Here is a 9,657-nt window from a genome sequence, read left to right as displayed (position 1 = left end):
GCTCCCCAGAGTGGCCCAGACTGACCCACTCCAGCCCAGGCTCCTGGGCCCTGCCCCCTGCGGTCGCTGCTCTCCAAGCTCTGCCAAGGCTTTGCCAGCCCTGGAGCCAGGTACCCACAGACAGGCAGCACTTACTGCCTGGGAATAGCCAGTGCTGCACAATGCTCCGGCTTCTAGCCTCTGATGGGGTCAGGAGGAGGAGTGTTGTGGGGGGTAGAGGAGGAGCAGGGGATGGGGCCACAGCGTGGGGCGGAGCCTCATGGCAATGGAAGGCTAAGGCCTACAACCAAGCTTTATAACTTCCAGAAAACAGCTGAACACCTTTATTGGCAAGCTCACATTCAGGATGGATTCTGGCTGCGATGATTCCAGCCCTAGATCTACATGACGGGTATATAGCTCTTCACCTCCAAGATGCTTATTTCCATATAAAGATTCATCTTGCCCACATCCCGGAAAAGGAGTGGGGATTAATTAGGGAATTCCCACGACTAGTACAGGGCGCTACCATTCAGCCTATCAACAGCACAAAGGATATTCATAAAATGCCTAGTGGTAGAGGCAGTTTACCTCAGGAAACAAGAAGTCCAGGTTTGTCTATACCTGGATAACTGGCTCATTCATGGAAAGTTGCATCAACAAGTAACAAACTCCATTCAATGGACTAACTTTTTACCTCCTTAGGTCTAAAAATAAAGAAAAATCAATACTAACCTCTAACTCAAAGAATAGATTTTATAGGAGTAGTTTTAGACTCCAAGATATCAATAACTTGTCTGCCACAAAAATGACAGACTATACTGGACCCATTCATCCCACCAGCAAGTTCATCCCAAGACACTGAAAAGGACTTGTCTCAGATTCATAGGACACATGGCCTTCTGCATATATGTAACTCAATATTGCCAGACTTCATTTTTTTTGCATGCAAGGGTGGTTGAAGTCTATATCAGCCCAGCAGGCATTATGTGGATGTCAGTGCATGTTCCCCCAGAAATCCTGGCATTTAATTGGTGGAAAGACTCTCTGAAAGTCTGTAAGGAAAGTACCATTGTCTCCACTATTGCCTTCAAAGATGTTGGTGGAAGATTTGTTTGGGGAGCCCATTTGGACAACCTTCAGACACAAGGTAGGTGGACTTCTCAGGAAACACAACTTCACATAAACGTCTTAGAGCTAAGAGCTAGTTATTGGGCATGCATAGTTTTCCTCCCATTTCTAAAAGAGCTAACAATTCAAATTGTGACTTGTTACCACAGATATGTTTTATATAAACAAACAAGAGGGAGCAAAATCCACCCCTCCATGTCAAGAAGCCTATGACACTTTTGCATTTGCCATCAAACCAGAGAAATGTAGGGTTGGAAGGGACCTCAAGAAGTCATATAGTCCAACCTCCTGCTCTGAGGAAGGACATAGTAAACCTTAGTCTAGTGGTTAACTATCCTTATAGTTACCTACTACCTAACCTAAATCTCCCTTGCTGCAGGTTAAGTCCATGACTACTGGTCCTACCTTCAGTAGTCATGGAGAACAATTGATTACCATTTTCTTTATAACAGGCTTAACATATGAGAACTGTTATCAGGTCCCCTCTGTCTTCTTTTCTCAATTCTAAACATCCCAAGTTTTTTTAACTTTTCCTCATAGGTCAGGTTTTGTAAACCTCCTATCATTTTTGTTAAATTGGAGAGAGACCAGAAGAAATTATCCACATCTTTCTTAAAGTGTGGCACCCAGAACTGGATGAGTATTCCAGCTGAGGCCTCACAAGCGCTGAGTAGACTGGGACAATTAACTCCCACGTCTTACATCGGAGATTCCTGTTAATACACTCCAGAATTATATTCACGTTTTTTGCAACTGCATCACATTGTTGACTCGTATTCAGTTTGTGATCTGCTATAACCCTGGCGTTTTCAGCAGTACTACTGCCTAGCCAGTTATTCCTCATTTTGTAGTTGTGCATTTGATTTTTTTCCTTCCTAAGTTTAGTACTTTGCATTTGTCTTTCTTTAATTTCATCTTGTTGATTCCAGACCAATTTTTCAGTTTGTCAAGGTTGTTTTGAATTCTGATCCTGCCCTCCCAGGTGCTTGCAACCCCTCCCAGCTTGGTGACATCCGCAAATTTTATAAGCATATTCTCCATGCCATTATCCAAGTCATTAATGAAAATATTAAATAGTATTGGACCCAGGATATACCTCTGCAGAACCCCACTAGATATCCCTCTGCCAAGTTTGCTTATGAGAATGTCGTGTGGAACTGTGTCAAAATTTTACTAAAATCAAGATGATATGTCTGCTGCTTCCCTACTATTTACTAGGCCAGTAACCCTTTCAAAGAAGCAAATTAGGTTGATTTGGAGTGATTTGTTCTTGACAAATCCATATTGGCTACTCCTTATAACCCTATTATCCTCTAGGTGCTTACAAATTTTTAATAATTTGTTCCAGTATCTTTGTGGGTATCAAAGTTAGGCCGACAGGTCTATAATTCCCTGGGTCCTCTTTGTTCCCCCTTTTAAAGATAGGGACTATGTTTGCCCTTCTTCAGTCATCTGGGACTTCACCCCTCCTCCATTAGTTCTCTAAGATAATTGCTAATGCTTCTGAGATTGCTTCAGGTAGTTCCTTAAGTATCCTAGGAGAAATCCATCAGACCCTGCTGACTTGAATACATCCAACTTTTCTAAATATTCTTTAACCTGTTCTTTCCCTGTTTTTGGCTTGTGTTCTTTTCTCTTGTTGTTAATATTAAATGTGTGAAGTATCTGGTCACAATTTATCATTTTAATGACGAGTGAAGCAAAATAGGTGTTAAACACCTCAGCCTTCTTGATGTTAATCCGTTATTGGCTCTCCTTCACCTCTAAATATAAGACCTACACTTTCCTTTGTCTTTCTCTTGCTCCTAATGTATTAAAAAAAGCTTTGTCTTTTATGCCCCTTGCTAGATCTAACTCATTTTCCATAGCTTTTTTGATGTTATCCCCACATGCTTATGCTATTCATCTGTACTCATCCTTTGCAAACGTGTCCGTGTTTGTCTGCATTTCCACTTTTTGTAGGATTCCTTTTTGATTTTCAGTTAGTTAAAGAGCTCCTATTCTGCCTTTCTTTCATAGATATTGAGGTCAGAAGGGACCACTATGATCATCTAGTCTGAACTCCTGCACAATGCAGGCCACTGAATCTCACCCACCCAGTCCTGCGATAAACCTCCCACCTATGTCTGAGCCATTGAAGTCCTCAAATCATGGTTTAAAGACTTCAAGATGCAGAGAATCCTCCAGCAAGTGACCCGTGCCCCATGCTACAGAGGAAGGCAAAAAACCTCCAGGGCCTCTTCCAATCTGCCCGGGAGGAAAATTCCTTCCCGACCCCAAATATGGCGATCAGCTAAACCCTGAGCATATGGGCAAGGTTCACCAGCCAGATACCCAGGAAAGAATTCTCTGTAGTAACTCAGATCCCATCTAACATCCCATCATGGGCCTATTTACCATGAATATTTAAAAATCAATTAATTGCCAAAATCATATTATCCCATCATACCATCTCCTCCATAAACTTACCAAGTTTAATCTTAAAGCCAGATAGGTCTTTTGCCCCCACTGCTTCCCTTGGAAGGCTATTCCAAAACTTCACTCCTCTGATGGTTAGAAACCGTCATCTAATTTCAAGTCTAATCTTCCCGATGACCAGTTTATATCCATTTGTTCTTGTGTCCACATTGGTACTGAGCTTAAATAATTCCTCTCCCTCTCCGGTATTTATCCCTCTGATATATTTATAGAGAGCAATCATATCTCCCCTCAACCTTCTTTTGGTTAGGCTAAACAAGCCAAGCTCCTTGAGTCTCCTTCCATAAGACAGGTTTTCCATTCCTCGGACCATCCTAGTAGCCCTTCTCTGTACCTGTTCCAGTTTGAATTCATCCTTCTTAAACATGGGAGACCAGAACTGCACACAGTATTCTAGATGAGGTCTCACCAGTGTCTTGTATAACGGTACTAACACCTCCTTATCTCTACTAGAAATACCTCGCCTAATGCATCCCAAGACCACATTAGCTTTTTTTACGGCCATATCACATTGGCGGCTCATAGTCATCCTGTGATCAACCAATACCCCAAGGTCCTTCTCCTCCATCGTTACTTCTAATTGATGCGTCCCCAGCTTATAGCTAAAATTCTTGTTATTAATCCCTAAATGCATGACCTTACACTTCTCCCTATTAAATTTCATCCTATTACTATTACTCCAGTTTAAAAGGTCACCCAGATCTTCCTGTACGATACCCCGGTCTCTCTCTAAACTGTCAATACCTCCCAGCTTTGTATCATCCGCAAACTTTATTAGCACACACCCACTTTTTGTGCTGAGGTCAGTAATAAAAAGTTTAAATAAGACTGGTCCCAAAACCGATCCTTGAGGAACTCCACTGGTAACCTCCCTCCAGCCTGACAGTTCACCTTTCAGTATGACCCGCTATAATCTCCCTGTTAACCAATTCCTTATCCACCTTTCAATTTTCATATTGATCCCCATCTTCTCCAATTTAGCTAATAATTCCCCATGTGGCACAGTATCAAACGCCTTACTGAAATCTAGGTAAATCAGATCCACTGCATTTCCTTTGTCTAAAAAATCTGTTACTTTCTCAAAGAAGGAGATCAAGTTGGTTTGGCATGATCTACCTTTTGTAAACCCATGTTGTATTTTGTCCCATTTACCATTGACCTCAAAGTCCTTAACTACTTTTCCTTCAAATTTTTTTCCAAGACCTTGCATAATACAGATGTCAAACTAACAGGCCTGTAGTTACCCGGATCACTTTTTTTTCCTCTCTTAAAAATAGGAACTATATTAGCAATTCTCCAATCATACGGTACAACCCCTGAGTTTACAGATTCATTAAAAATTCTTGCTAATGGGCTTGCAATTTCCATGTGCCAATTCCTTTAATATTCTTGGATGAAGATTATCTCGGCCCCCAAATTTAGTCCCATTAAGCTGTTCGAGTTTCGCTTCTACCTCAAATATGGTAGTATCTACCTCCATATCCTCATTCCCATTTGCCATGCTACCATTATCCCTAAGATCCTCTTTAGCCTTATTAAAGACTGAGGCAAGGTATTTGTTTAGGTATTGGGCCATGCCTAGATTATCCTTAACCTCCACTCCATCCTCAGTGTTTAGCGGTCCCACTTCTTCTCTCTTTGTTTTCTTCTTATTTATATGGCTGTAGAACCTTTTACTATTGGTTTTAATTCCCTTTGCAAGGTCCAACTGTACTTGACTTTTAACCTGTCTCACTTTATCCTACATGTTCTGACCTCAATAAGGTAGCTTTCCTTGCTGATCCCTCCCATCTTCCACTCCCTGTATGCTTTCTGCTTTTTCTTAATCACCTCTCTGAGATGCTTGCTCATACAGCTTGGTCTACAACTCCTGCCTATGAATTTTTTCCCCTTTCTTGGGATGCAGGCTTCCGATAGCTTCTGCAGCTTTGACTTAAAGTAATCCCAGGCCTCCTCTGCCTTTAGATCCATAAGTTCTTCAGTCCAATCCACTTCCCTAATTAATTTCCTTAATTTTTGAAAGTCAGCCCTTTTGAAATCAAAAACCCTAGTCACAGATTTATTTTTGTTTGTCCTTCGGTTCAGTTTGAACTGAATTAGCTCATGATCACTTGAGCCAAGATTGTCCCCTACAATCATTTCTTTTAGGAGGTCCTCACTACTCACCAAAACCAAATCTAAAATGGCATCCTCTCTAGTCGGTTCAGCAACTACTTGCTGAAGGAATCCATCAGCTATCGCATCTAGGAAAATCTGAGCCCTATTATTATTACTAGCACTCGTCCTCCAGTCTATATATGGGAAGTTAAAGTCTCCCATGATCACGCAGTTTCCATTAGTATTTACTTCATTAAAAACATTAACCAGGGCTCTATCCATATCCAAATTAGATCCCGGCAATCTATAGCACACCCCAAGCACTATCACAGGGGAGGCTCTAGGAGTTTTCTTCCCCAATGTGATTTTTTGCCCAGACGGACTCTGTCTTATCCATTCCATCGCTTCTTATTTCTTTACATTCTATCTCATCATTGATATACAATGCTACTCCACCACCTTTACCTTTATTTCTGTCTTTCCTAAACAGCACATACCCTTCAATACCTGTAGTCCAGTCATGACTACTATTCCACCATGTTTCTGTTATCCCTATAATATCTGGTTTCACTTCCTGCACCAGTAGCTCTAGTTCCTCCATTTTGTTAGCTAGGCTTCTCGTATTGGTGTACAACCATCTTAATTTTTGCTGTTTGGCCTCGCTCACATTCTGTACCCAATTAGGCACGGTCATCCTACAGCCAGTAGGACCTATTAGACTGGCATCCACTTGGTGAAAGAACTGAGAGGCACTTGGGATTGCTCTGCTCTTTATGCCCTCAGTTGGAGGTACGAACACATTTAAGGTGCAGGCATGGCACCCACTGGACACTGCAGGTCAAAAGAATGCAAACTCGAGTGAATTGGGTACATGTGCACCAACAGTGGAAAATATATGTGGACAAGCACTAGAAGAACCACACTTACTGTAAGTACCTGGTTTTTAACCTTTCCTCTCCAGATAATTTGTTCTTTGCCTGAAACAGTTGCTTCCTTGAGCCACTCAGATTGTACTGTCACTGAATAGTTGCAGTGATAAATAATGGTGCAGTCATTGTGGTGCACTCATATGTCAGGCAAAATGATTGTCTATTTTTTTTTAATCATACCTTTATCAATGTGTATCTAGCAGCAAGAAATTATCTTCTCACAACATTCTCTTCCTCTGCTTTATCTCAAGTAGCAGAGTTAACACTTTTAAATGGCTGAAGTCTTATAACCAATTTAATTATGGAATAGATCAAGTTTGAAGAAAGGTTCATTGCAAGAGCAATGAGGAATTATGTGCACCAGTTCTGGACAGTGGAAGAGATTTATACCCAATAGTGGTTCGTGAATTACATGACCCAGCCATCCAGAAATAAATCAATTTGTTCTTCATTGTTTAAAGATAAAGACAATTGCTTTCTACTTTATTTAAAAGACAAAACATTTTATTCTCTGGATAAACAGTTTGATTCTCTATAATTTATTTTTTTTAATCAATATTAACCTCTCTTAACTGAGTACTGTAACTGGGCTGGCTGCTTATCTTGTGCCCCCTCATGGCTTGGGGTCATGCTATAGCCTGCCTCAGTTTACCCCCTTGGACTGTTCAAATAAAACTTCTGGCTTTTTCTTGGTCAAAAAAAGCCATCCTTGGGGACTGGGTTTATTAGTCTAAAGTAAACTGCAAATAAAACTCAAAATCCCAAAATAATCCCCTTCCTAAATCCATTCAATACAAGGTTTCTCTTCCTCCTCCCAGGCATTCCTGGCTAGGCCGCCTTTGTAGTCCCTCCACTCCTTGATCAGGGTTTTGCCCAGGCCTCCCTGCCTGGAGAGGTTTTCCTGTTTTGGCAGGCCACTTCCAAGCCCTACCTTGCCAGGGTCTCAGTCCTAACCAGGGTTGCCAAGGCTCACCAAAAAAAAGTGGTACTGCCTTTCAAAACAAGCCCAACCCATTTCAGAGAGAGGGGAGGGGAGTGTTTTTACAGATTCCATGGTTTTTTTTTTAAGTAATAATGTAAATACAAACAAATGTATTTTAATAATTTTAATGTGTAACTTACTATTGTTTGCAGAAGAACTAGAAATAAAAAAGGGGTAGGGGACTGAGACTTGCATGCAGCACCTTCCCCCCACCCACTCTGCAAGGAGATCGAGGCTCCCCCATCCAGCCAGGTTTCACTACCTCCTCCCCCCCCCCCCCCCACACACACACACACACTAATTTACCTGGACTGGGACTGCAGCCCTTAGCCTCTCCACTCATTCCTGCTCCTCATAGTCACTGACTGACTGGGACCGGTGACCAGCTACACCAGCTGTTTTGTGTGACTGCTTGAAATTCAGCCTTCAGAGCCACATACAAACAGGGGAGAATGGTATATGCCCCGTGCCTCCCCTCCCAAGATGCCTAGCTAGAAAAGCTCTCTAGAACACAGCTTTTTATGTACCATGCAGGTTCCCAGGGGGCTGAGGAGGCTGGAGGCAGTACCTGCTACTCAGCTTCCCAGGTTCATCAGTATCTCCCTGGAGTCCAAGGAAGATTACTGAAGACTCTCTGCTAGAGCCTGCTCACTCCTAGGAGCCTCTAAGCCCTGAGTATTTCCTCTCTCATTGCAGCCTCCTGCTCCTTATAGGCAATCACCCTAATCTCTCCCAAGTTTGATTCATTCTGTAATCAAGGTTGGCTAGCCCTACAGCCTTTAAGGGGTGAGCCACTCAAGTATAGTATGCACACATAAAATAAGATTGTCCTTGCTCCAAGGAGCTTGCAATCTAGTTCATGCACAATTTAGATACACAGACTGCATCAGGTAATGGGTACATGTTTAAGGAGTTAGCGAAATCTTGGAGTGGTCACTGTTGAAAAGCTTCATGAAGTTGATATTCTGAATAGATGAGGCTGATGAAATCAATGGGACTACTTTGTTTCTGCCGTTAACACACATCTTCACTCTCCTCCTGTGGCATAATTCTCTGTGGTGTATGCAGTGTTGTAGCCTGAGAGTCCCAGGATATTAGAGAGCCGGCGAGGTAATATATTTTACTAGACCAACTTCTGTTGGTGAGAGACAAGCTTTCAAGCTACACAGAGATCTTTGAAGACCTGATAAAAGGGGTCTGACTTGCAGAAGTGCTGAGCACTCATAACTGCAACTGAAGTCAAGGGGACCTGGGACATGTCTTTTGAACACGTATATATAATAATTATATAATATATAATAAGTGCTATATAATCAGTACCAGGTTTACAGTGGCGCCATGGCACCGGGCCCACGATGCACTCCAAGCTGCTGGCTCCTCTCCACCCCCGGCCCTTCCCACCTACCCCCGCCCCCTCCTCTTGGCCAGCTGAGGGACGGGCTCCTCTCCACCCCCAGCACTGCCAGGGACAGCGGCAGAGAAGAGCCCTCAGCTGCTGCCGCTCCAGGCTGGTGACCATCCGTTTCAGGCTTCCAGGGACCAGAGCCGCCTCTCCCTGCCACTCTGCAGAAGCAGCAGGCTGGAAAAGTCAGTGGCTGCCCTCTGCCGCCCCTGCAAAGAAATGCCTCCTCTACACCATGAGCACCACCAGTGCCAGGCAGGCAGGGCTGGGTGGGGTCCCTCTGTGCTCCTGAGTTTCAGCTGTCCTGCCCCCTAGCACTGTGCTGGGAGGGGAGATCCCTGCTCTGTGCTGGCTCAGCAGGGCTGGTGAGTGCAGCTGGGAGGCAGGGTGTGGGGAAGTGAGTCTCTTGGGGACCTGTGGATGGGATGCTGGGCAGTGGGTGAGGTTTGCGTTTGTTGGGATGATGGGTGCTGTGTAGTTGTGGTAGGGCTGTGGGAAAGGGCACTGGGGGAGAGATCTGTGTGTGCTGGGGCCCTAGGGAGTGGGGGTTGTGTGTAGTGTGATGGGAATTGTGGTGGGGCTGCGGGTGGGTGGAAGGGCACTGGACAGAGGTGGTTGTGTGCAGGGCGCTGTGCATTTATGGTGGGTGGGTCTGTGTG

The sequence above is a fragment of the Natator depressus genome, chromosome 4 (assembly GCF_965152275.1).
Source record: "Natator depressus isolate rNatDep1 chromosome 4, rNatDep2.hap1, whole genome shotgun sequence".
In the NCBI taxonomy this organism is placed as follows: domain Eukaryota; kingdom Metazoa; phylum Chordata; order Testudines; family Cheloniidae; genus Natator; species Natator depressus.
The sequence above is the reverse complement of the archived record's forward strand: the minus strand, read 5'-3'. Positions refer to the sequence as shown.